This window comes from Porites lutea, chromosome 3 (assembly GCF_958299795.1).
Source record: "Porites lutea chromosome 3, jaPorLute2.1, whole genome shotgun sequence".
NCBI lineage: Eukaryota > Metazoa > Cnidaria > Anthozoa > Scleractinia > Poritidae > Porites > Porites lutea.
The window spans coordinates 31,473,279-31,500,654 of record NC_133203.1 but is presented as its reverse complement, the minus strand read 5'-3'; the positions used below and the strand labels follow the sequence as shown (position 1 = coordinate 31,500,654).

Sequence of the window (27,376 nt, the reverse complement as noted above, 5' to 3'; positions counted from 1 at the left end):
ATCAGATCGGTAGTTAAAGTCAATGTGGTCTCAGTTGGGTAATATTGTTTATTTGTATTGTTTGTTCCGCTCTGTTTCGAGGTCAAACGTTCCATTGAGACTAGACAGGTGGTAAATTAGTTAAGGCCACTCTCTTTCGCACTCTTTTGACGAAACTGGCAAAAGTGAATCAGGGGGTCTATTGTGTGTTATTGGGGACCTTACTCACGCCACTATTCAAAATTGGTGCAAGTCACCTTGGCTAGCCTCTTAAAGGGTGCATTCCTTTGGTATGATCCGGATAAGGATCAGTGATCCGAGATCACTCGGATCATGGTAGATCAAAGGAACCACTGAATCCTTGTCCAGAGTGGATTCATCGGTTCATCTGATCTAACATGATCCGAGTGATCTCGGATCACTGATCCCGATCAGGATCATCCCAAAGGAACGCACCCTTAGAGATGTTTCAAATTTTACTTTTTCTCGGTTTTCACATGACGGTACCAAAAATCAAATTAGGAATCATCGATTCTTCCGATTTTCTACTATCAAGAGGTATTGCATACGCTAAACCCCTCTATTTATGCAAATGTTTGGTTCCATACGGTTTAATTCTTCGTTTTGCAATAGAACTGTATAAAGACTGCCCAAAATAAAGGGCCTCAAACGATCGCGCAGCGTAAGCAAACCAGACTTTACACAAGGTTCTATTGCAATCAAAATAATTAATCTAGGCGGAATGAAGAAGTGTTACCTTTCTATAGAGCTTAAACAGCGTGGATTAAATAACAGATATTAATAACTAACTTTTTTAATCTTTAATCTAGAATTTCCCGACAACTGACATGTGGCTCTGAACACGGCCCGATATCGTTGTTTTCAAGATCCATCTAATATGGTCTAAAATCCACCCATCAGTGTCATAGAACTCCCTGGTTTCTTTGCCTTTTCCACCAATGCGAAAGCAGCAGGAAAATTGCTGTGATTTTCCGAGATCGTTGAAGGCGATTCTGAAAAGTAGTAACAAATGTCATATGACGAAATTAGTTCTGTAAAATCGCTCAAATTAAATAGTGTTTTGAAAAGGAGATCCCCATTAGATTTTCCTTTTCTCTATTGACATAATAAAATATGTTTTGTGTATCAATGTTAATGACAATAATAGAGTAAGAAAGCTTTAGATTATTTGGATAAAGTCGATGTACATAGGACTGTATAAGACTCCAAATAAAGAATTGTCTTGTCTTGTCTTGTCTTGTCTTAAAAGATATTGCGACATCAGTAGCCTGCGAAAACATTCGTTTCTCCTCGCTCTTCGCCGCTGGAAACGTTTCGCGCGGAGGAAACGTCCCCAGCGGCGAAGAGCGAGGAGAAACGGATGTTTTCGCAGGCTACGACATCAGTGGGATCGTGACTACCAGTATTCTCTCGTTTTTCTTAGTCCTTCGAGTCACGAGGGTGACAACGCGCATGACAAAAGTTGAGAGCATGGAGAACTTTAAAAAGGCTTTTGCAAAAGTCGCGTTCGTCAGAACGCATCCTTTGCTAGAGTTCATGTGGCATAAAGGCAGAATTTTCGAGCTGTCTCGGGCGACTGTTGATTAGCCGCACCTTTTAATTTTTCCACGGGCATCTCGGCCGGGAAATTGGACTCATTTTGACTCGATTTCGTTTCCGTAAGTGACGAACCCGGATCCGTAATCAGGGATTATCTCTAGTAATTATACAGCATGCAGTGAATGAACTTAATTCTATCTCATAGTTTGATGAGTGTCAGATCACATGTACCTTCTTTGCGGGGAAGATCGACCACTTTGCGGTATACAATTTCTGACCAAGGTGCAATCTGTATGAGTAAAGAAAAATAAATTAGACTACTAAAAAATGATATCAAAAAGGCCTGACATAGAGTAGGAAAAGAATAAGCACCTTAACCATTCCTAACAATAAAAACGCGGAATTCGTGATAGTGGTTATACTGCTTTTGTTTTTATTGTTGTTTTTGTTTTGTTTTGTTTTTTTCTTTACCAGTTGAGTGTAACTGTACTTGTGGGCAAAGGTAAATAAAAACGCATATTTCTTGAAAGAATTCCAATTACTTTTTACCCACAGAGAGTAACTGTAGGCAGTAAGAAATGTTTCAGAGGTACGCCCAGTTTTCCGAATATAAATCATCCTATCCCCGTCTCCAATTAATCTTTTATACGCGGATCACTCAATTGAATTATCGTTATTAGCAGTATTGTTAGGTAATATGATTTTTAGGCATACAGTTTTTCAGAGGCCATACCGATATTTTTCAATCGCATTAAATGTAGTTTTTTCCTTGTCCGATTGCTACACATTTTTGAAAATTGTGAAAATGTAGTTTCAAGTAAACGTAAAGTAAAACATGTAAAGTAAAACATACCTTGTGTACGGACGTCATAGACATTTTCAGTTAAGGAGTTTTCAAAACGCCAAGCTGCTTAACCCGATTATGCACTGTCTTCTTCCGTAGACGAATACAGTCTAACTGATAGAGTAAGAAAGCTTTTAAATGGTATATGTAAGTGGTAGCGATCAATCACCGGCCATTCACAAAACATCACGAATGTTTTGAAACTCATAACCTCGTGCTGATCTGCGCAAAGTCTAATAGCGGAGGCGCAGTACCAGAGTCCAACTCCTTACAGATCGGAGTTTATATACCATTTTTGACGGACAAGGTGCCCCTTTCGTATACCTTATATGACAAATGTCACCGCTTTCTCACCTGACCTAGTTTAGAATCATTTTGCATCCCTTTAACTTTTAACTGCTGTGAATGGACTGTCTTTTAAAAATGAATATCATAAAACAAGAACGTATTCGACTTCCCTACCCTTTCTTATACCTGAAGCCTGAAAAAGGTCCCTTTTGGGTGGAGCATCCCCGTATAGGCCATTATATGTGACCCTCCACAGGAATTTTATGCTAAAGGTGAAAGCACGCTCACAAAACGCTGAAGTTATCCTCCCCCCGGGACGGATCACGAGATGAAGGCGCTGCTCATAGTATGAATAACTAGTTGCTTAATGTAGAGGTGGCAGCATCTTACATGGTGATGGTTTTCGTTGATCATAAGATGCGCAATAAATCCAATTTTGTGCATTGAAAAGATTCCAAGAATTTGATTCTGTTAACAAAACCCCGACGTAGACATTGCCAACAGCTGAGGGGGACATGGGATTTACGGTATTATATTGAAGTATTGAGGTTTTTTTTTTTTTTCTAGCGGTATCTCGGTAATTTTGATTTTAATGTGCGGTATTGCAGTATGATCCAGCCGTATTCTGTAAAAGAAGCCGTCCTTCACGGTATTGCGGTACCGGTCATTTGGCCTCCTATGTCTAATGTAGGTCAATATTTGGAAGACTTTAGACTTAACAGTCAATGAATACACAATTTCGGGCAGTTACTCTATGATCAGGAAATTGGTGCGACATCCAATGACCTGGCTTTCCGATCGTTGTACCGTTCAATTCGAGATCTTCTCACGTTTTCTTGCGAAGGCTGACTAGAGGTTGATTGCTGGTGTATACATGCTAGAGATTAAAAAAAAAAACAAAAAAAAAAACAAGCGAGATGGATACAGCGTGACCGATCATAAATCCGGTATCGGTATTTCGTCGATTTTCGACACGGGATTTCGTATTTGCCAATTTTTCTTACGGTATTGCGGTACCCCTAATTTCCCCTTCCTAACGTGGTATTCCTGAAGGAACCTTAAATTTAACAGTACGTGAAAGTGCTAAAGTGTAGTTTAAGTTTAACGCTATTAAAGTTTGAATTTTATACAATTTTGATTTAAAAGATCATTTGAAGTCAATTGAAGAAAAAAGTAATTAGGTGCGACATGGAGACGAGAGTGTTCGAAGGGTGAAAGTCAATTTACACGTGCACCTGAATTTGCGCATGAAAGCCCATTCATCTTGAAGATTTTAAAGTAATCTTTATTTGTATTTAATGACGGGGTCACGAATTTCGCCGAGAAAAGTTAGGGACACAAATCACGCAAGCAACTATACAGGGGCAGCCAGCGACTTTTTTCTGTAAAATAACTATTCGAAGGAGCAAATATAGTCTGCTACACAGCCGTTTTTAGTGTCGTCACGCTATGTAGCAGACTAGAGCAAATATTGCCTGGAAATTTCTGAAGCTTGAGAAACGCTAAAAATTTGGGGATAACCGTTCTATTCTTCTAAAATATTCGGAGTTTTTCTAATAGCCTAACTATGATTTTCGGAAGTTGTGTTATTCACATTTCAATAGCAAGATATTGCGATTATTGTTAAAAAAGGCCTAAAGCTTTCGGTATAAGGACAAAACGTCCCCTATAATTTTCTAATGAAAGCAAGGCGACCGGACCCAGAAGGGTAACTAAATTAACACTATCGAGTGAGACGAAAAAAACACCTTAAACTGTAGTGACGACCTAAGTTGCCCTAAGACATCAGAACAGATAAATAGCTTTTAGGCTAACTGCAAATTAACCAAACAGGCTTCTAAAGCATAGAGAAAACCATCTAAGACAATTCTGGCGTATTTGGAGACATAAATCCGTCATTGCAGTCATTGGGTGACCTTGACTATATAGCTGCCATGTATCCAGCCGTCAAATTTCGAACTTTGAAATAAAGTCCTTAACCAACAAAGTCCGATTGAGCATCAGTAATTTGCGATGGGAAAAATCAATCGTTTGAATAACTAAAAAAACAATTCTATAGTTCCAAAAAGTTCACTTCTGCAAGAGTATTCGCCCTTTGGGAAAACTAAGAGATTGTTTCGTCCCGGCTTTCTGTGTGTTTGTTTATCTGTTAGTTTATTTTATCAGCTTATTTAATTTTCAAGTGGAGCTCTGCCTTACAAGTTTCTAGCGAGAATTAATCACGAGTCGTGTTGCTAAATTTAATGTAGCAGTCATTACACAGGTGATGGTCCGTGTTTCCTTGAGATGCCGGATAAAAAAAAAGGCACACGCACACATGTACAACGTCGATAAACATTGTGGACATTCCCATTTTTATACGAACTTTACGTTTTGTACGCTAGTTAACATACATTTTCAAAAGTGATCAAAAGTCACTGAAAAGTGACCCTTACGGATTATGACAAAACTACTTATACAATATCATCAAAGGAATTGGAGGCAAGGTGATTCCTAACAGTGAATTATACATAGCCTCGATGGCCCAAGACAAAGGACATCAGTATTATTCATCAGTATTATAACACATTTGTGAACTTAGGAATCAGTCATTATTTATCGCGGGGGGGAGGGGGGCTGGTCGGAGGATTCTTTTTGATGGGGGGGGGGGGGGAGAGGAAAGGTCACTTAATTTGTAGGAGAACAAAAGTTGAGTTCATTCGTAATTGAGAAACCCAAAAGGGCAATTGTTTTGGGGGGGGCATCCTCTTGTTGCCCTTCTTCCGTCCTGATGTTGATTATGATCTTTTCTGTGCAAAAAAAAAAAAAAAAACAGTAAATATACACTTCGAAAGGTAAGTGTGGGTGCAAAAACTTTGGGGGGGATCACGAAAGTTATTAAGAGTTACAAGTTACGAGTTACTTCCGTAAAATAACATTTAATGGGGGATCAGCTATCTTTTACCGTATTAAGCCTCAAATCCTCCGACCTCCCTCCTCGTCCCTTACTTATCTTAAAGGTTGTTATAATTATACCCTCATAAAGTTAGAGCAACCCTCTTATATTTTTTGGCAGGGCAATAACTCGAAATAGATGGAGGCCCATGCCGTGATTCACCTACGCTCCTACGCTCGATCTTTATCTTTAGTCTGTTATAGTGTATCACACCGTTGTTTCCTTTTGTTTTGTTTTTTTTTGTTTTTTATTATTATTATTATTATTATTATTATTATTATTATTATTATCATTATCATTATCATTATCATTATCATTATCATTATCATTATCATTATCATTATCATTATCATTATCATTATTATTATTATTATTATTATTATTATTATTTTGTTTTTGCTTTCGTGTTTCTTTTTTTTTTTGTTAGGTTTGTTTGTTTTTGTTGATAAAGAAAGAAAGGATAGCGAACGAAAAATTTGAGCGCGCGGGAAATTGTACCCAAATCATGCGCGCTTACGTGTTCCCTCTTTATGGTTGTCACTTGAATCATCGCGAATATTCGGAACACAATAGCCTGATCTCTAGTTGGCTTGATTAGCTCAATGGACAGAGTATTGGGTCCGGTCACTGTACAGGTCAGGGTCGATTCCCGGTCAAGCCAAAATGTTTTCATGTTCACTTTCATATGTTATGGTTGATGTGTACGCAATTTATGCGAAAAAGATAAGTTCGGGCCGTAACTACTATTGCCTTAAAAGAATAGCAGGTATTACAACACAAAGATCTTTCCTTTTTCTTCCAAGAAATTTAATGCGGCTACACAGATGCGACCTTCCGTTGTCACTGCAGCCCCAGTTATTAGGTAGCCCCTCTCCACGTTAAGATCAATGCTGCGTTCAAATTTGCCTTCGGTGCTGTACAACATCAGTAGTTGTGAGCGGTCATCTTTTGTCTGTGATGCAATGATGACCTGTTTGCTTCTTGGATAAAACGTTATGGCACGAGCAACTTTCCCCACTGGAAATTTTCTTATTTTAGAGAATCGTGAAAAGGGAATATCTTCTTAATCATTACCTGATACATGGAATTTGCAACGACGACTTAGTTCTTGGCAAATTGAAGTGGAACGATAATCTTTGCTCGCAGACTTGTCAGCGAAGACAAATACATTGGAGGAATACCAATCTAACACCATGACACAGTCATCAACAACTGCGATATCTCTGATACGTTCTAATGTGTCGTCGCAAAGGCGGTCCATACGGTTTCCTCTCTCATCTACTATCATTGCATAGTGTTTGTCTGCATTTGCCATTACGTTCTTCGAAGTTGTGCGGCCGCCAAGACTCAAATGTCCCGGTACAAGAACGAGGCCACTATCTGTCGCCTTTGTTGTCACAGCTGTCAGAAGTGGACATCAAAGGTAAAATGGTGTTTGAACTGAGCGTGATGGTTGAAGAGGAGCATGCTAGCCATAGAAACTCTCTCCGCTTTTTCGTTTTTGGTCATCAGCACGTAAATGTTGTCGTCATTGTCAGTACCTACAGAAATGATTTTTCTGTTGTGTATTATGCGTACGGGTAAGGATGGCTGGGGATGTCTAAGTACGGGAAAGGATGGCTAAGGATGTTTACGTACGGGTAAAGAAGTCTGGGGATGGGTAAGTACGTGTAACGATTCCTGAGGATGCACAGGCTAGTCTCAGACGAATAGTCCATTTCTAGCTCTAGTTTGAAAACGGCCAATAACAAAATTCCCGTGTCCAGTGTTTTTAATGATAGCGAAGGACTGTACAGAAAGACTGTCTGCCGTTGCCTTGTCCGTAGGCCTCATTATTCAGCGCGGCTCATGCGTTTCGGGTCACGTGGACCGAGCGATTTTTTTCTCAGATACGCCACCTAAATGCCTTCACCGAGATTGCGTGGACGGACGCCGAACAGGGACTTGGCATGGCAATGTCTACCTTAGCGTCAGAGAAAAACAGGGAACTGTTGTTTATTGGCAACGAGTTTTACAAACAGTGACATCTCTGGGTGTTGTTTCACTAGTATTTCGAGGACACGACCTCCTGTGCAGTTCTGAAAATCGAAAATTTTAATCCCCGGCAAGAAGCCAGATTTATGCTATGGAAAAAATTGCTTCCGCGAGAGAGCGGCAGAGATGGAGTCTAGGTCTTTGTCACAACTAAAACGCTCTTGGTCTAACGTGTGCACGCAGTCAAAGTAGCCGGGAAATAAATAACGCAACCATAAGTGAGTTTAGCACCTTCCTTAAAATTAACAAATCTAGGGTACAATTTCCTTTACGGTTAACTCTTTCTTACCCTATTTACAAATAAGGGTTAAAATTTTTCAATTTTTACGGCTATCGACTAAATTTTTGACCGTTTTACGCCTATCGGTTAACCCCATTAAGACCCTCATACATAAATAACTAAACAGCAAAGAGAAAAACGACTTGAGGTTTCCCGATATTTCGCACGGACAAGCCGTCCTTCTTCAGGGGATTTAATGAAGAATCGGAAAGTCTTTACAATTCAAATATATAGATGACGAGTGGCAGTTGGAAATTTGATACAAAGGTAATGTAAAAACACTAAATACGCCAATAATGAGAGGCGATAAAGACAAAGTGTTATTTAAACACCCTGTTTATAATTAGAACAGACCAGCACAAATCATGCACACTGTTTAGGACAGACTTGAACAAAAGAGTGTACCCTGTTTAGGACAGAGTCGTGCGAAATTATATACCCCTGTTTACGACAGAGACGACGAAAATCATAGCCTGGTCCAGCGGCACATCCCCGTATAGGGGTAGGTACTTTAAGTAGGGTTATTAAAGTGTATCAAGAATGCATTTAAAGCACCTACTCGTATAGGCCATATAAGCACGTGAACGAAATTGTGTACCCTGTTTAGGCGTGCGAAATCATATACCCCTGTTTAGGACAGAGACGACGAAAACCATAGCCTGGTCCAGCGGCACATCGCTGTATAGGCCATATAAGGGATTGGGGTGGGCTCATGTAATTTTTCTTTCCTTTGGATAAAATTCGTGAAAAACGGTAGGATCTAATGATTAAGCAGTGTAAATATAGCATTTGCCAACTACTTATAATAAATGCATGTTCAAAGGAAGAAAAACCGAAGTTTTCTTGATACTGTACATTATTGCGCAATCAACAGCGTTATTGTCACACTGAGTCACACCAGCATGTCACGCGAATTCATGATTGCTTGAATATACGGGAATCCTTCAAAAAGCTCGATCCCAGAGTCCTTCGAAGACGGCAACTGTTTCAGAGTTTCATGATTTTTCACTCGATTTCACTCGAAGTTTTTGCTTACCATCGCGGTCATTTCCCCCCAAGAGATCGACTATGAGAGACAGTTTTGGGACTTTTGTAATTCGTTTGGCAGGACGAATTTAAGCTTTTATGGCTCCAGGTAGCATAAAATAGAAAGATCAATCCTCGAAGAGTTCAAAGAGATATGAGCAATCGGTGAACCAACACTTGTAGTGGCTGCAAGAGAAACTTAAGATGACTGACTACTACGAGTCATTTTAAGACACTTGAAGCAACAAAAATGAGTTATATTCCGTGGTCTGTGGCAAATCGTAGAAAATTCCTTAGAGTGTGAGAATGAAGGTGAATAATCTTGACACTTTCCTTGTACATTTCAGACGTGGGCATTTTGAGTACACACTTAAACAAAATTACTAGGTTTAAGTTTTAAATTTTCTCATACAAAGCCTTATATCGTCGCCATTTTTTAATCTCTGTAATTTGACTTTTACGCGCATGCTTAGACACCGTGTTGTCCTTGATTTCTAGCCCTGTTATTGTTAATGAAAGATGTATCATCACCAGGGTTATCTTTATGTATACTCTTACTGACACCATCGCTCCCGCCCAATCAAAGCGTATTCATACATACATACTTTTTTTACCACTTAGCCAAGGGGGATAGGGGCACTGAATAATGCCTTGCCTTAGCTTTGGAACCACTGCAGTGATGGAAGCTATCAAAAGCCTTGCTCATGTCGAGAGCAACTGCGGTTAATTGTTTTTCGCCCACAGCGCGCAGGTCAGATCGGTAGTTAAAGTAAATGTGGTCTCAGTAGGGTTATGTTGTTTATTTCCGCTCTGTTTCGAGGTCAAAGGTTCCATTGAGACTAGACAGGTGATAACTTGGTTATGAGGACACTCTTTCGCACACTTTTGACGAAACTGACAAAAGTGAATCAGGGGATCCATTGTATGATATTGGGGACCTTACTATCGCCACTATTCAAAATGGGTGCAAGTCACCTTGGCCAGCTTCTTAAAGGGTGCGTTCCTTTGGGATGATCCGGATCAGGATCAGTGATCCGAGATCACTCGGATCATGGTAGATCAAATGAACCAATGAATCCTTGTCCAGAGTGGATTCATCGGTTCATCTGATCTAACATGATCCGAGTGATCTCGGATCACTGATCCTGATCCGGATCATCCCAAAGGAACGCGCCCTTAGAGAGATGTTTCAATTTTACTTTTTCTCTGTTTTCACATGACGGTACCAAAAATCAAATTAGGAATCGTCGCTTCTTCTGATTTTCTACTATCAAGAGGTATTACATACGCTAAACCCCTCTATTTATGCAAATGTTTGGTTCCAAAAGGTTTAATTCTTCGTTTTGCGATAGAAATGTTTAAAGACTGCCAAAAATAAAGTGGCGCAGACGATCGCGCAGCGTAAGCAAACCAGACTTTACACAAGGTTCCATTGTAATCAAAATGATTAATCTAGGGGGAGTGAAGAAGTGCTACCTTTCTATAGAGCTTAAACAGCGTGGATTAAATAACAGATATTAATAATTAACTTTTTTAATCTTTAATCTAGAATTTCCCGACAACTGACATGTGACTCTGAACAAGCCCGATATCGTTGTTTTCAAGATCCATCTAGTATGGTCTAAAATCCACCCATCAGTGTCATAGAACTCCCTGGTTTCTTTGCCTTTTCCACCAATGCGAAGGCAGCAGGAAAATTGCTGTGATTTTCCGAGATCGTTGAAGGCGATTCTGAAAAGTAGTAACAAATGTCATATGACGAAATTAGTTTTGTAAAATCGCTCAAATTAAATAGCGTTTTTAAAAAAGCTGATCCCCATTAGATTTTCCTTTTCTCTATTGACATTATAAAATATGTTTTGTGTATCAATGTTAATGACAATAATAGAGTAAGAAAGCTTTAGATTATTTGGATAAAGTCAATGTACATAGGACTGTATAAGACTCCAAAAAAAGAATTGAATTGTCTTGTCTTGTCTTAAAAGATATTGCGACATCGGTAGCCTGCGAAAACATTCGTTTCTCCTCGCTCTTCGCCGCTGGAAACGTTTCGCGCGGAGGAAACGTCCCCAGCGGCGAAGAGCGAGGAGAAACGGATGTTTTCGCAGGCTACGACATCAGTGGGATCGTGACTACCAGTATTCTCTCGTTTTTCTTAGTCCTTCGAGTCACGAGGGTGACAACACGCTTGACAAAAGTTGAGAGCATGGAGAACTTTAAAAAAGCTTTTGCAAAAATTCCGTTCGTCAGAACGCATCCTTTGCCGGAGTTCATGTGGCATAAAGGCAGAATTTTCGAGCTATTTCCGGCGACTGTTGATTAGCCGCACCTTTTTTTTTCCAGGGGCACCTCGGCCGCGAAATTGGACTCATTGTGACTCGATTTCGTTTCCGTAAGTGACGAACACGGATCCGTAATCAGGTATTATCTCTAGTAATTATACAGCGTGCAGTGAATGAACTTAATTCTATCTCATAGTTTGATGAGTGTCAGATCACATGTACCTTCTTTGCGGGGGAGGTCGACCACTTTGTGGTATGCAATTTCTGACCAAGGTGCAATCTGTAGGAGTAAAGAAAAAAATTAGACTTCTAAAAAAGGATATCAAAAACGCCTGACATAGAGTAGGAAAAGAATAAGCACCTTAACCATTCCTAGCAATAAAAACGCGGAATTCGTGATAGTGGTTATACTGCTTTTGTTTTTATTGTTGTTTTTGTGCTGTTTTGCTTTTTTTCTTTACCAATTGAGTGTAACTGTACATGTGGGCAAAGGTAAATAAAAACGCATATTTCTTGAAAGAATTCCAATTACTCTTTACCGACAGAGAGTAACTGTAGGCAGTGAGAAATGTTTCAGAGGTACGCCCAGTTTCCCGAATATAAATCATCCTATCCCCGTCTCCAATTCAACTAATCTTTTTGACGCGGATCACTCGATTGAATTAATGTTATTAGCAGTATTGTTAGGTAATATGATTTTTAGTCTTTTCAATACAGTTTTTCAGAGGCCATACCGATATTTTTCAATCGCATTAAAAGTGGTTTTTCCTTGTCCGATCGCTATACATTTTTCACCAGTAATTGGCCATGGATTGAAATTTGTGAAAATGTAGTTTTAAGTAAACGTAAAGTAAAACATACCTTGTCTACGGACGTCATAGACATTTTCAGTTAAGGAGTTTTCAAAACGCCAAGCTGCTTAACCCGATTATGCACTGTCTTCTTCCGTAGACGAATACAGTCTAACTGATAGAGTAAGAAAGCTTCAAATGGTATACATAAGTGGTAGCGATCAATCACCGGCCATTCATAAAACATCACGAATGTTTTGAAACTCATAACCTCGTGCTGATCTGCGCAAAGTCTAATAGCGGAGGCGCAGTAGCAGAGTCCAACTCCTTATAGGTCGGAGTTTATATACCATTTTTGACAGACAAGGTGAGGCTTTCGTATACCTTATATGACATTAAATGTCACCGCTTCCTCACCTGACCTAGTTTAGAATCATTTTGCATCCCTTCAACTTTAACTGCTGTGAATGCACTGTCTTTTAAATATGAATATCATAAAACCAGAACGTATTCGACTTCCCTACCCTTTCTTATACCTGAAGCCTGAAAAAGGTCCCTTTTGGGTGGAGCATCCCCGTATGGGCCATTGTATGTGACCCTCCACAGGAATTTGATGCTAAAGGTGAAAGCACGCTCACGACACGCTGAAGTTATTTCCCCACCCCCGTACGGATCACAAGATGAAAGGCGCTGCTCATAATATGAATCACTAGTTGCCTAATGTAGAAGTGACAGCACCTTGCAAGTTGATGGTTTTCGTTGATCATAAGATACGCAATAAATCCAATTCTGTGCAGTGAAAAGGTTCCAAGATTTTGATTCTGTTAACAAAACCCTGACATTGCCAACAGGTGAGGGGGACATGGGGGTTTACGGTATTGCAGTATCGAGATTTTTTTTTCTAGCGGTATCTCAGTAATTTTGATTTTAATGTGCAGTATTGCAGTATCATCCAGCCCTGCGGGTATGCGGTTTTTCATCCTTCTGGGTAACGGTATTCGGTAAACGAAGCTGTCCTTCACGGTATTGCGGTACCGTTCATTTGGCCTCTCATGTCTAATGTAGGTCAATATTTGGAAGACTTTAGACTTAACAGTCAATAAATACACAACTTCGGACAGTTACTCTATGATCAGGAAACTGGTGGGACATCCAATCACCTGGCTTTCCGATCGTTGTACCGTTCAATTCGAGATCTTCTCACTTTTACTCGGGAAGGCTGACTAGAGGTTGGTTGCTGGTGTATACATTCTTTCTAAAAAAGAAGAAAAAAAACACGCGAGATGGATACAGCGTGACCAATCATAAATGCGGTATCGGTATTTCGTCCATTTTCGACACGGTATTTAGGTATTTGCCAATTTTTCTTACGGTATTGCACTATTGGGTAGCCCCTAATGTCCCCTTCCTGAAGTGGCATTCCTGAAGGAACCTATTTAACAAGTGCTAAAGTGTTGTTTAAGTTTAACGCTATTAAAGTTTGAATTTTATACAATTTTGATTTAAAAGATCATTTGAAGTCAATTGAAGAAAAAAGTAATTAGGTGCGACATGGAGACGAGAGTGTTCAAAGGGTGGAAGTCAATTTACACGTGAGAATAAAACTTGCACCTGAATTTGCGCATGAAAGCCCATTCATCTTGAAGATTTTAAAGTAATCTTTATTTGCATTTAATGACGGGGTCGCGAATTTCGCCGAGAAAAGTTAGGGACACAAATCACGCAAGCAACTATACAGGGTCAGCCAGCGAATTTTTTCTGTAAAATAAGTATTCGAAGGAAGAAATATCACTTGAAATCCCGAGCACCCCCCCTCCCCCCCCCCTCCACCTCCCCCCGCGCCTGGGATTCATACATGCATACTTTTTTTACCACTTAGCCAAGGGGGATTTTCAGGGGAAATAATGCCTGGGGAGAGGGGAGTGTACTTCATAGCGTTGGAACCACTGCAGTGTTGGAAGCTATCAAAAGCCTTACTCATGTCGAGAAGAACTGCGGTTAATTGGTTTTCGCCCACAGCGGGCAGATCAGATTGGTAGTTAAAGTCAATGTGGTCTCAGTTGGGTAATGTTGTTTATTTATGCTCTGTTTCGAGGTCAAAGGTTCCATTGAAACTAGACAGGTGGTAAATTGGTTATGAGGCCACTCTCTTTCCCACTCTTTTGACGAAACTGGCAAAAGTGAATCAGGAGGTCTATTGCATGTTATTGGGGACCTTACTATCGCCACTATTCAAAATGGGTGCAAGTCACCTTGGCTAGCTTCTTAATGGGTGCATTCCTTTGGAATGATCCGGATAAGGATCAGTTATCCGAGATCACTCGGATCATGGTAGATCAAATGAACCAACGACTCCTTGTCCAGAGTGGATTCATCGATTCATCTGATCTAACATGATCGGAGTGATCTCGGATCACTGATCCTGATCCGGATCATCCCAAAGGAACGCACCCTAAGAGATGTTTCAAATTTTACTTTTTCTCTGTTTTCACATGACGGTACCAAAAATCAAATTAGGAATCATCGCTTCTTCTGGTTTTCTACTATCAAGAGGTATTACATACGCTAAACCCCTCTATTTATGCAAATGTTTGGTTCCAAAAGGTTTAATTCTTCGTTTTGCGATAGAACTGTTTAAAGACTGCCAAAAATAAAGTGGCGCAAACGATCGCACAGCGTAAGCAAACCAGACCTTACACAAGGTTCCATTGTAATCAAAATGATTAACCTAGGCGGAATGGAGAAGTGTTACCTTTCTATAGAGCTTAAACAGCGTGGATTAAATAACAGATATTAATAATTAACTTTTTTAATCTTTAATCTAGAATTTCCCGACAACTGACATGTGGCTCTGAACAAGCCCGATATCGTTGTTTTCAAGATCCATCTAGTATGGTCTAAAATCCTCCCATCAGTGTCATAGAACTCCCTGGTTTCTTTGCCTTTTCCACCAATGCGAAAGCAGCAGGAAAATTGCTGTGATTTTGCGAGATCGTTGAAGGCGATTCTGAAAAGTAGTAACAAATGTCATATGACGAAATTAGTTTTGTAAAATCGCTCAAATTAAATAGCGTTTTGAAAAGCTGATCCCCATTAGATTTTCCTTTTCTCTATTGACATAATAAAATATGTTTTGGCTATCAATGTTTATGACAATGATAGAGTAAGACAGCTTTAGATTGTTTGGATAAAGTCGATGTACACAGGACTGTATAAGACTCCAAATAAAGAATTGTCTTGTCTTGTCTTGTCTTAAAAGATATTGCGACATCAGTAGCCTGCGAAAACATTCGTTTCTCCTCGATCTTCGCCGCTGGAAACGTTTCGCGCGGAGGAAACGTCCCCAGCGGCGAAGAGCGATGAGAAACGGATGTTTTCGCAGGCTACGACATCATTGGGATCGTGACTACCAGTATTCTCTCGTTTTTCTTAGTCCTTCGAGTCACGAGGGTGACAACGCGCATGACAAAAGTTGAGAGCATGGAGAACTTTAAAAAAGCTTTTGCAAAATTCGCGTTCGTCAGAACGCATCCTTTGCTGGAGTTCATGTGGCATAAAGGCAGAATTTTCGAGCTATTTCCGGCGACTGTTGATTAGCCGCACCTTTTAATTTTTCCAGGGGCATCTCGGCCGCGAAATTGGACTCATTTTGACTGGTTTTCGTTTCCGTAATTGACGAACGCGGATCCGTAATCAGGGATTATCTCTAGTAATTATACAGCATGCAGTGAATGAACTTAATTCTATCTCATAGTTTAATGAGTGTCAGATCACATGTACCTTCTTTGCGGGGAAGGTCCACCACTTTGTGGTATGCAATTTCTGACCAAGGTGCAATCTGTATGAGTAAAGAAAAATAAATTAGACTACTTAAAAAGGATATCAAAAAGGCCTGACATAGAGTAGGAAAAGAATAAGCACGTTAACCATTCCTAGCAATAAAAACGCGGAATTCGTGATAGTGGTTATACTGCTTTTGTTTTTATTGTTGTTTGTGTTTTGCTTTGTTTTTTCTTTACCAATAGAGTGTAACTGTACATGTGGGCAAAGGTAGATAAAAACGCATATTTCTTGAAAGAATTCCAATTACTTTTTACCGACACTAAGTAACTGTAGGCAGTGAGAAATGCTTCAGAGGTACGCCCAGTTCTCCGAATATAAATCATCCTACCCCGTCTCCAATTAATTTTTTTGACGCGGATCACTCGATTGAATTATCGTGATTAGCAGTATTGTTAGGTAATATGATTTTTAGTCATAAAGTATTTCAGAGGCCATACCGATATTTTTCAATAGCATTAAAAGTGTTTTTTTCCTTGTCCGATTGCTACACATTTTTGAAATTTGTGAAAATGTAGTTTCAAGTAAACGTAAAGTAAAACATGTAAAGTAAAACATACCTTGTCTACGGACGTCATAGACATTTTCAGTTAAGGACTTTTCAAAACGCCAAGCTGCTTAACCCGATTATGCACTGTCTTCTTCCGTAGACGAATACAGTCTAACTGATAGAGTAAGAAAGCTTTCAAATGGCATATATAAGTGGTAGCGATCAATCACCGGCTATTCACAAAACATCATGAATGTTTTGAGACTCACAACCTCGTGCTGATCTGCGCAAAGTCTAATAGCGGAGGCGCAGTACTAGGGTCCAACTCCTTACAGGTCGGAGTTTATATACCATTTTTGACAGACAAGGTACCCCTTTCGTATACCTTATATGACATTAAATGTCACCGCTTTCTCACCTGACCTAGTTTAGAATCATTTTGCATCCCTTCAACTTTAACTGCTGTGAATGCACTGTCTTTTAAATATGAATATCATAAAACCAGAACGTATTCGACTTCCCTACCCTTTCTTATACCTGAAGCCTGAAAAAGGTCCCTTTTGGGTTTAGCATCCCCTTATGGGCCATTATATGTGACCCTCCACAGGAATTTGCTAAAGGTGAAAGTACGCTCACGAAACGCTGAAGTTATCACCGACAAAAGTTAGGGACACAAATCACACAAGCAACTCTACAGGGGCGGCCAGCGACTTTTTTTCTGTAAAGTAACTATTCGAAGAAGCAAATATCACTTGAAATCCCGAGAAAATCCAAATGTTTGGTTCCAAAAGGTTTAATTCGTTGTTTTGCGATAGAACTGTTTAATAAAGACTGCCCAAAATAAAGGGCCTCAAACGATCGCGCAGCGTAAGCAAATCAGACTTTACACAAGGTTCCATTGTAATCCAAATGATTAATCTAGGCGGAATGAAGAAGTGTTACCTTTGTATAGAGCTTAATTAGTGTGAATTAAATAACAGATAATAACAATTAACTTTTTTAATTTTTTAACCTAGAATTTCCCGACAACTGACATGTGGAGCGTTAATAATCAGTTTTTCAAAGCTTCAAAAAACCCAATCAAATGTAGGAAAGAACAAACCCGATATCGTTGTTTTCAAGATCCATCTAATATGGTCTAAAATCCACCCTTCATAACCATTTATTGACTAACAGCAAGAGAAAATGATTGTCATAGAACTCCCTCGTTTCTTTGCCTTTTCCACTAATGCGAAAGCTGCAGGAAAATGGCTGTGATTTTCCGAGATCGTCGAAGGCGATTCTGAAAAGTAGTAACAAATGTCATATGACGAAATTAGTTTTGTAAAATCGCTCAAATTAAATAGTGTGCTGAAAAGCAGATCCCCATTAGATTTTTGTTTTCTCTATTGACATAATAAAATATGTTTAGGGTATCAATGTTAAGGATAATAGTAATCACTTAGAAAAAAGGAGACTGTAACAGGTCACGTGGACAGTACGCGCTCGCTTAAATGGCTTTTTTTTCTGCTTGCAAAAAAACTCTCAGCCTGAATTTCTAGTGTTTTGATTTTAAAAAGCCTAAAATAACACAAATTTTCTTATAAACATGATTAATTGGTAAAAGAACTTCATGTGGCCAATTCGATCTGTAATCATAACTTTAACAAAATTTTCAATTCTGATTGGCTATCAACTGCCCTGATTTCGGCCTTAGGACAGTCATGCATAAGTAATTGGACTCCACACACACCTGTTACCGTTACTAATCATACTCGTGACAAAATCTCCCGCTACGCTGTCGTCCGATTTTGTTTATAACATTATTAGAGACCGAATTGGACTCCACTCAGTCCTATAACCACTACATATTGCCTGAGTTCGTTTACTCATTATTGCTCATTATCAAGAGAATTATCAGTAAACGCCAATAAAATGGCTGAGGTCGCTATGTCATTATCTCAAACACAAGCAATCAAGATAAGCCCAGTAATGGGAAGGGCGCAAAAAAAGCCAAAAGAATAGATATATTTAGTATATACACACTCAGTGATCTTGGTAATTCAAGCAATCTGATTGGTTAGCCATCTCGGACTATGACGTAATATTCACCGCGCTAGGCGGTGAATATAAAGCAGAACAAAACCGCTGTCGTGAACTGGGTGTTTTGCCAAAGTTTCTTAGTAAAGCCTTTTTGAAAATACACGAATATCCAAATGCTGATGACTTTGAAGGCAAGAAAAGACTTCATGGTGTTTAAACAGTGTGATTTATTGTGAAGTGGTTTACTGTAGCTGATTTTTTGTACTCTCGAAGCTATGTTTACCCTGGTTTACCACTACAGAGGAAAACGAGGTCGCTTTGTCACTGTTTTGTGATTTCGGGTTTTTCTCGCAAGACCAATTTTGCCTAAAAATAGAAGTTAATTTATGGAGAAAAGAGGAAGGCAAAAATTTTCGAAAATTGTACGTGCCAGCAAAATAACAAGGCAAAGAACATTGGAGATAAACAACGCTCACCTTGATCGTAGCCGCTGTTGACAGCATTTGCAAGAAGCGACAAAGAAAACTTTCTCATTCACGGTGAGTTGACAGAAACAACTAAAGTTCTACTTTTCTTCTCAGAATTGGGTTGTAATTTAAATTTTCGGCGTTTTCTTTTAAACAGTTAATCCTAAAGCTTACAAAACTCAATACAAATAGATTAAAACTATCATCTGCCATGTTTGAAGATACTCTAAAGATCTACCTTTTGCGCATCCACTGTTTACGGCTGCGTGTTCACGCATGAATTCACCCGTCAATCAAACTAATCGTTTTTAATGGTTTCCTTTCTGATTCTGTTGAGATCACTTCGTGTGAATATACTAAAACAATTATTCACCTCAGGCTCAGTTAATATTGTTGAATAATCCCCTCGACTTCGTCTCGGGGATTATTCAACAGTATTAACTTCGCCTTCGGCGAATAATTGTTAAATATATATATTTGAAAATAACATACGTAAAATTCATTCATACATGAGCTAGGTTGGGAAAAAGAGAAAAGGAAGAGGAGGAGGTTTGAAACACATAAAGCTTCTTCACTCGATTAACGAGCAAAATGAATGTCACCTAATCGATGACTAGTCTCGAGGCACATGCAATGATGCCTCAACCCCTCCCCCACCCCCTCCCCATCCCCCACCCCTACATTTCTATATATCCTAAAAGATATTGCGACATCAGTGGGATCGTGACTGCCAGTATTCGTCAGAACGCATCCTAAGCTGGTGTTCATGTGACATAAAGGCAGCGTTTTCGAGCTATTTCGGGCGACTGTTGATTAGAAGGACCTTTTAATTTTTCCAGGGGCATCTCGGCCGGGAAATTGGACTCATTTTGACTCGATTTCGTCTCCGTAAGTGACGAACTCGGATCCGTAATCAGTGATTATCTCTAGTAATTATACATCATGCAGAGTGTCAGATCACAAGTACCTTCTTTGCGGGGAAGGTCGACAACTTTGTGGTATGCAATTTCTGACCAAGGTGCAATCTGTATGAGTAAAGAAAAATAAATTAGACTACTAAAAAAGGATGTCAAAAAGGCCTGACATAGAGTAGGAAAGGAATAAGCACGTTAACCATTCCTAGCAATAAAAACTCGGAATTCGTGATAGTGATTAAGCTGTTGTGGTTTTTGTTTTGTTTTGCTTTGTTTTTTCTTTACCAGTTGAGCGTAACAGTGGGCAAAGGTAAATAAAAACGAATATTTCTTGAAAGAATTCCAATTACTTTTTAACGACAGAGAGTAACTGTAGGCAGTGAGAAATGTTTCAGAGGTACGCCCAGTTTTCCGAATATAAATCATCTTATCCCCGTCTCCAATTAATCTTTTGTCTATTGTTTTTAGTCCGTCATTATACAGCATTCTTGTTCAGCACGCGTGCAATGACCATGCTTGGCTGACTTCCGAATGCTCACCGAGATATTCCCGTCACGATTTGGTTTAATTATTGGCTTGCATTAAACCTATGAAAAAATGATATTTTTTTAATAGTAAGTAGATTTAGTGTGTAGCACTTCTTGATTTTTTTGCAAAGACACAAGAAGCACGAGAATTGATTAAAAATTGTTAGTTAAACCTCTATGTATCACGCGATGGCCTGTCTCACTGTACCAAAATTATAATATCTCGGCGAGCATTCGGAAGTCAGCCAAGCGCGGTCATTGCACGCGTGCTGAACAAGAATGCTGTATCATGACAGACTAGAAACAATAGACAACTCCCAAAGCACAAACTCAGCCAAAACGCTAAAAATCTTCAATGTTTACTCAAGTTTGGGCTTATAGAAGATAATGTCACAGTTTTTCAATGATCATGAAATTCAGAGTCCGGGTAGTTAGTTAATCAATTGTGGCCCTGAAAAAATTTGAAGGAAAAAAAAATACAGATTTTTTAAGAAAATGCTTTTTTTCGTGAGAAGGACTCTTAAAAGCTGACAAACGTCAACAAATAGCGAAAACTATAATTTCTATATGTTTGCTTTGCTCGAAATCGCGCGCATTTACAAGGCTCTTAAGCGTTTTGCTGACTTACAAGGACCCATCTGTTATAACGATGCCCAAAATAAAGGGATGAATTTCATAGTTTATTATATATAATCCGTGTAAAGTTTGCTTATCACTTTGCATAAATTATGACCTAAATTTGGAAACCGCTGAATTTCTCGAATTGGGGCTTTGCGATTTTGGTGAAACTCTGTTCAGCGCAAGGCACTAATGCGCACTATGTGTAGCCGAGAGATTTTCACGAAAAAATGCCGGCAACAGCCGATTTTCGACTCAGACCTCAAAGGGGCGTGGCATTATAACCACGCGACATTTACTGCGATCGCCAAAAATTTTATGTTATATTGTAGACTGATCTATATGTTATCCATTCTATGTGTTAGACTTACCATAAACGTAAAGGTGGGGATACCAAAGAGCTTCAAAGTAGGATGGTACCCCCCCAAAAAAACTGGGTCGAGTCATCTTAAGTAAACGTAAAATTAAACATGTAAAGTAAAACATACCTTGTCTACGGACTTCATAGACATTTTTAGTTAAGGAGTTTTCAAAAGGCCAAGCTGCTTAACCCGATTATGAACTGTTTTCTTCCGTAGACGAATACAGTCTAACTGACAGAGTAAGAAAGCTTTCAATCAATCACCGGCCATTTACAAAACATCACGAATGTTTTGAAACTCATAACCTCGTGCCGATCTGCGCAAAGTCTACTAGCGGAGGCGCAGTACCAGGGTCCAGCTCCTTACAGGTCGAAGTTTATATACCATTTTTGACAGACAAGGTACGCCTTTCCTATACCTTATATGACAAATGTCACCGCTTTCTCACCTGACCTAGTTTAGAATCATTTTGCATCTCTTTAACTTTTAACTGCAGTCAATGCACTGCCTTTTAAATATGAATATCATAAAACCAGAATGTATTCGGCTTCCCTACCCTTTCTTATACCGTAGCCTGAAAAAGGTCCCTTTTGGGTGGAGCATCCCAGTATGGGCCATTATGTGTGACCCTCCACAGGAATTTGGTGCTAAAGGTGAAAGCACGCTCACGACACGCTGAAGTTATTCCCCCCCCCCCCCCCCCTCCACCCCCGTACGGATCACAAGATGAAAGGCGCTGCTCATAATATGAATCACTAGTTGCCTAATGTAGAGGTGACAGCACCTTGCATGGTGATGGTTTTCATTGATTATAAGATACGCAATAAATCCAATTCTGTGCATTGAAAAGGTTCCAAGATTTTGATTCTGTTAACAAAACCCTGACATTGCCAACATGTGAGGGAGACATGGGGGTTTACGGTATTGCAGTATCGAGATTTTTTTTTTCTAGCGGTATCTCAGTAATTTTTATTTTAATGTGCGGTATTGTAGTATCATCCAGCCCTGCGGGTATGCGGTTTTTCATCCTTCTGGGTAACGGTATTCGGTAAAAGAAGCCGTCTTTCACGGTATTGCGGTACCGTTCATTTGGCCTCTCATGTCTAATGTAGGTCAATATTTGGAAGGCTTTAGACTTAACAGTCAATAAATACACAATTTCGGACAGTTACTCTATGATCAGGAAACTGGTGGGACATCCAATCACCTGGCTTTCCGATCGTTGTACTGTTCAATTCGAGATCTTATCACGTTTACTCGGAAAGGCTGACTAGAGGTTGATTGCTGGTGTATACATTCTTTCTACACAAACAAACAAAAAAAACACGCAAGATGGATACAGCGTGACCAATCATAAATGCGGTATCGGTATTTCGTCCATTTTCGACACGGTATTTCGGTATTTGCCAATTTTTCTTACGGTATTGCACTATTGGGTAGCCCCTAATGTCCCCTTCCTGACGTGGCATTCCTGAAGGAACCTATTTAACAAGTGCTAAAGTGTTGTTTAAGTTTAACGCTATTAAAGTTTGAATTTTATACAATTTTGATTTAAAAGATCATTTGAAGTCAATTGAAGAAAAAAGTAATCAGGTGCGACATGGAGAGGAAAGTGTTCAAAGGGTGAAAGTCAATTTACACGTGAGAATAAAACTTCCACCTGAATTTGCGCATGAAAGCCCATTCATCTTGAAGATTTTAAAGTAATCTTTATTCTTTATTCGCATTTAATGACGGGGTCACGAATTTCGCCGAGAAAAGTTAGGGACACAAATCACTCAAGCAACTATACAGGGTCAGCCAGCGACTTTTTTCTGTAAAATAACTATTCGAAGGAGCAAATATCACTTGAAATCCCGAGCACCCCCTCCCCCCACCGCGGCTGGGATTCATAGAAGCATACTTTTTTTACCTCTTAGCCAAGGGGGATATTCAGGAGAAATAATGCCTGGGGAGAGGGAAGTGTACTTCATAGCGTTGGAACCACTGCAGTGATGGAAGCTATCAAAAGCCTTACTCATGTCGAGAAGAACTGCGGTTAATTGTTTTTCGCCCACTTCGGGCAGATCAGATCGGTAGTTAAAGTCAATGTGGTCTCAGTTGGGTAATATTGTTTATTTGTATTGTTTGTTCCGCTCTGTTTCGAGGTCAAACGTTCCATTGAGACTAGACAGGTGGTAAATTAGTTAAGGCCACTCTCTTTCGCACTCTTTTGACGAAACTGGCAAAAGTGAATCAGGGGGTCTATTGTATGTTATTGGGGACCTTACTATCCCCTCTATTCAAAACGGGTGCAAGTCACCTTGGCTAGCTTCTTAAAGGGTGCATTCCTTTGGTTTGATCCGGATAAGGATCAGTGATCCGAGATCACTCGGATCATGGTAGATCAAATGAACCAATGAATCCTTGTCCAGAGTGGATTCATCGGTTCATCTGATCTAACATGATCCGAGTGATCTCCGATCACTGATCCTGATCCGGATCATCCCAAAGGAACGCACCCTTAGAGATATTTCAAATTTTACTTTTTCTCGGTTTTCACATGACGGTACCAAAAATCAAATTAGGAATCATCGCTTCTTCTGATTTTCTACTATCAAGAGGTATTACATACGCTGAACCTCTTTATTTATGCAAATGTTTGGTTCCAAAAGGTTTAATTCTTCGTTTTGCGATAGAACTGTTTAAAGACTGCCAAAAATAAAGTGGCGTAAACGATCGCGCAGCGTAAGCAAACCAGAGTTTACACAAGGTTCCATTGTAATCAAAATGATTAATCTAGGTGGAATGGAGAAGTGTTACCTTTCTATAGAGCTTATAAACAGCGTGGATTAAATAACAGATATTAATAATTAACTTTTTTAATCTTTAATCTAGAATTTCCCGACAACTGACATGTGGCTCTGAACAAGCCCGATATCGCTGTTTTCAAGATCCATCTAGTATGGTCTAAAATCCACCCATCAGTGTCATAGATTTCCCTGGTTTCTTTGCCTTTTCCACCAATGCGAAAGCAGCAGGAAAATTGCTGTGATTTTGCGAGATCGTTGAAGGCGATTCTGAAAAGTAGTAACAAATGTCATATGGCGAAATTAGTTTTGTAAAATCGCTCAAATTAAATAGTGTTTTGAAAAGCAGATCCCCAATAGATTTTTCTTTTCTCTATTGACATAATAAAATATGTTTTGGCTATCAATGTTAATGACAATGATAGAGTAAGAAAGCTTTAGATTGTTTGGATAAAGTCGATGTACATCGGACTGTATAAGACTCCAAATAAAGAATTGTCTTGTCTTGCCTTGTCTTGTCTTAAAAGATATTGCGACATCAGTAGCCTGCGAAAACATTCGTTTCTCCTCGATCTTCGCCGCTGGAAACGTTTCGCGCGGAGGAAACGTCCCCAGCGGCGAAGAGCGAGGAGAAACGGATGTTTTCGCAGGCTACGACATCAGTGGGATCGTGACTACCAGTATTCTCTCGTTTTTCTTAGTCCTTCGAGTCACGAGGGTGACAACGCGCATGACAAAAGTTGAGAGCATGGAGAACTTTAAAAAAGCTTTTGCAAAAGTCGCGTTCGTCAGAACGCATCCTTTGCTAGAGTTCATGTGGCATAAAGGCAGAATTTTCGAGCTGTCTCGGGCGACTGTTGATTAGCCGCACCTTTTAATTTTTCCAGGGGCATCTCGGCCGGGAAATTGGACTCATTTTGACTCGATTTCGTTTCCGTAAGTGACGAACGCGGATCCGTAATCAGGGATTATCTCTAGTAATTATACAGCATGCAGTGAATGAACTTAATTCTATCTCATAGTTTGATGAGTGTCAGATCACATGTACCTTCTTTGCGGGGAAGATCGACCACTTTGCGGTATACAATTTCTGACCAAGGTGCAATCTGTATGAGTAAAGAAAAATAAATTAGACTACTAAAAAATGATATCAAAAAGGCCTGACATAGAGTAGGAAAAGAATAAGCACCTTAACCATTCCTAGCAATAAAAACGCGGAATTCGTGATAGTGGTTATACTGCTTTTGTTTTTATTGTTGTTTTTGTTTTGTTTTGTTTTTTTCTTTACCAGTTGAGTGTAACTGTACATGTGGGCAAAGGTAAATAAAAACGCATATTTCTTGAAAGAATTCCAATTACTTTTTACCCACAGAGAGTAACTGTAGGCAGTAAGAAATGTTTCAGAGGTACGCCCAGTTTTCCGAATATAAATCATCCTATCCCCGTCTCCAATTAATCTTTTATACGCGGATCACTCAATTGAATTATCGTTATTAGCAGTATTGTTAGGTAATATGATTTTTAGGCATACAGTTTTTCAGAGGCCATACCGATATTTTTCAATCGCATTAAATGTAGTTTTTTCCTTGTCCGATTGCTACACATTTTTGAAAATTGTGAAAATGTAGTTTCAAGTAAACGTAAAGTAAAACATGTAAAGTAAAACATACCTTGTGTACGGACGTCATAGACATTTTCAGTTAAGGAGTTTTCAAAACGCCAAGCTGCTTAACCCGATTATGCACTGTCTTCTTCCGTAGACGAATACAGTCTAACTGATAGAGTAAGAAAGCTTTTAAATGGTATATATAAGTGGTAGCGATCAATCACCGGCCATTCACAAAACATCACGAATGTTTTGAAACTCATAACCTCGTGCTGATCTGCGCAAAGTCTAATAGCGGAGGCGCAGTACCAGAGTCCAACTCCTTACAGATCGGAGTTTATATACCATTTTTGACGGACAAGGTGCCCCTTTCGTATACCTTATATGACAAATGTCACCGCTTTCTCACCTGACCTAGTTTAGAATCATTTTGCATCCCTTTAACTTTTAACTGCTGTGAATGGACTGTCTTTTAAAAATGAATATCATAAAACAAGAACGTATTCGACTTCCCTACCCTTTCTTATACCTGAAGCCTGAAAAAGGTCCCTTTTGGGTGGAGCATCCCCGTATAGGCCATTATATGTGACCCTCCACAGGAATTTTATGCTAAAGGTGAAAGCACGCTCACAAAACGCTGAAGTTATCCTCCCCCCGGGACGGATCACGAGATGAAGGCGCTGCTCATAGTATGAATAACTAGTTGCTTAATGTAGAGGTGGCAGCATCTTACATGGTGATGGTTTTCGTTGATCATAAGATGCGCAATAAATCCCATTTTGTGCATTGAAAAGATTCCAAGAATTTGATTCTGTTAACAAAACCCCGACGTAGACATTGCCAACAGCTGAGGGGGACATGGGATTTACGGTATTATATTGAAGTATTGAGGTTTTTTTTTTTTTTTCTAGCGGTATCTCGGTAATTTTGATTTTAATGTGCGGTATTGCAGTATGATCCAGCCGTATTCTGTAAAAGAAGCCGTCCTTCACGGTATTGCGGTACCGGTCATTTGGCCTCCTATGTCTAATGTAGGTCAATATTTGGAAGACTTTAGACTTAACAGTCAATGAATACACAATTTCGGGCAGTTACTCTATGATCAGGAAATTGGTGCGACATCCAATGACCTGGCTTTCCGATCGTTGTACCGTTCAATTCGAGATCTTCTCACGTTTTCTTGCGAAGGCTGACTAGAGGTTGATTGCTGGTGTATACATGCTAGAGATTAAAAAAAAACAAAAAAAAAAACAAGCGAGATGGATACAGCGTGACCGATCATAAAAGCGGTATCGGTATTTCGTCGATTTTCGACACGGGATTTCGTATTTGCCAATTTTTCTTACGGTATTGCGGTACCCCTAATTTCCCCTTCCTAACGTGGTATTCCTGAAGGAACCTTAAATTTAACAGTACGTGAAAGTGCTAAAGTGTAGTTTAAGTTTAACGCTATTAAAGTTTGAATTTTATACAATTTTGATTTAAAAGATCATTTGAAGTCAATTGAAGAAAAAAGTAATTAGGTGCGACATGGAGACGAGAGTGTTCGAAGGGTGAAAGTCAATTTACACGTGCACCTGAATTTGCGCATGAAAGCCCATTCATCTTAAAGATTTTAAAGTAATCTTTATTTGTATTTAATGACGGGGTCACGAATTTCGCCGAGAAAAGTTAGGGACACAAATCACGCAAGCAACTATACAGGGGCAGCCAGCGACTTTT

General features: G+C 39.4%; 3 long non-coding RNA genes across 4 annotated transcripts; all 3 read right to left on the bottom strand.

The window, feature by feature from the left end:
* Positions 1-785: 785 nt before the first annotated feature.
* LOC140930929 (uncharacterized) lies at positions 786-2,548 on the bottom strand. Its single transcript, XR_012164904.1, has 3 exons — positions 2,393-2,548; positions 1,771-1,828; positions 786-992 (listed from the first exon to the last, which is right to left on the bottom strand). It is a non-coding gene; the product is annotated as an uncharacterized lncRNA (long non-coding RNA).
* A 7,915-nt stretch (positions 2,549-10,463) lies between these two features.
* LOC140929617 (uncharacterized) lies at positions 10,464-12,247 on the bottom strand. The gene is made up of 3 exons (XR_012164749.1): positions 12,090-12,247; positions 11,451-11,508; positions 10,464-10,677 (listed from the first exon to the last, which is right to left on the bottom strand). It is a non-coding gene; the product is annotated as an uncharacterized lncRNA (long non-coding RNA).
* A 2,565-nt stretch (positions 12,248-14,812) lies between these two features.
* Positions 14,813-25,862, bottom strand: LOC140930928 (uncharacterized). Of its 2 annotated transcripts, none has more exons than XR_012164902.1 (5): positions 25,719-25,862; positions 19,806-19,863; positions 16,420-17,631; positions 15,800-15,857; positions 14,813-15,026 (listed from the first exon to the last, which is right to left on the bottom strand). It is a non-coding gene; the product is annotated as an uncharacterized lncRNA (long non-coding RNA). The 2 variants fall into 2 exon arrangements; XR_012164903.1 differs by lacking the exon at positions 25,719-25,862 and adding an exon at positions 21,386-21,543.
* Positions 25,863-27,376: the final 1,514 nt, after the last annotated feature.